Raw genomic sequence first — 1,241 nt, forward strand, 5'->3', positions numbered from 1 at the left:
AGCAATGGGCACGGCAACTTAGGGGAAAAGATAAAAAAAAAAATGACATTTTTGATAGGCTTTTATTTTGAAATTACACATCAGATCTGGTTGCCACTTTCTGGTTCTGTTCTAGAGGTGTCCCTCTGTCATCCAGAAGTGGTAGCAGTCTTTGGAAACAGAGAGTTTCTCAGCAATGTGCACGGCAACTTAGGGGGAAAAGATAAAAAATGATTTTTTTGGTAGGCTTTTATTTTGAAATTACACATCAGATCTAGTTGCCACCTTCTGATATATATATATATATATATATAGAGAGAGAGAGAGAGTATTAGTTTTGTATTAATTTCTCAGCATATATTATTTTCTGTTTGCAAATGCTGCGGCTCGATTTGAGTAGCTCAAACATGGACCGGATGTGCGCTTTTATTGTGAAAGCAGCACGTAAATGGGTGTACCATAATGTCTTGAGCGACCGCGCACTTGTATATTGTGTGCTGGGCCGACTGGAGTCAGAGCCGGCTAGCTTTACCGCGGTCCTTTTTCAGTGTCTGTTGAAAATGTTCTCCGCTAATGGTTTGAAATTCCCTGCTTTTTTAAAACACCATAATAGCGTAAAGCATTACTAAACAGAGGCCCATTATGTAGAACATTTTATATCACGCTTAACTGTCTAGTCTATTAATGTAGGAGGGGATGCATTTTAATTTCTGAGCCTGCCATTATTTGCATCCGTCCTGTTGATATGAAACTTAAAGCAGTAGCTCAGAGAACAAGTGTGATTACGTAGAAAAGGTGAAATTCCTCTAAACTCTTTATTTCTCCAAATTAGCAGAGGGATGCATTTTTTGGCATAGCAAATTATAAGCTTGCCAATATAGGCATGCCCTCTCTATTTTCCTCAAATATTATCCTATTGATATAAAACTTATACCAGCAGTTCATAGAACAAGTGTAATTAAGTTGAAAAAGTTATTTCACTCTTAACTCTTTATTTCTCCAAGTTATCAGGGGGATGCATTTTTTGGCATAGCAAATTATTAGCTTGCCAATATAAGCATGCCCGACCTATTTTCATCAAATATTATCCTATTTATATAAAACTCATACCAGTAGTTCATAAAACTACTCTAATTATGTAGAAAGGTGAAAAGGTAAAATCCCTCTTAGTTATTTATTTGTCCTCCCATGCTGGTTCCTCCAGCACGTCAACTTCTGTTCCCCATTGTCTGAGACATTCACTGAGCATGTTGTCTGTTATT

This window comes from Poecilia formosa, unplaced genomic scaffold (assembly GCF_000485575.1).
Source record: "Poecilia formosa unplaced genomic scaffold, Poecilia_formosa-5.1.2 Scaffold472, whole genome shotgun sequence".
Taxonomy (NCBI): Eukaryota; Metazoa; Chordata; class Actinopteri; order Cyprinodontiformes; family Poeciliidae; genus Poecilia; species Poecilia formosa.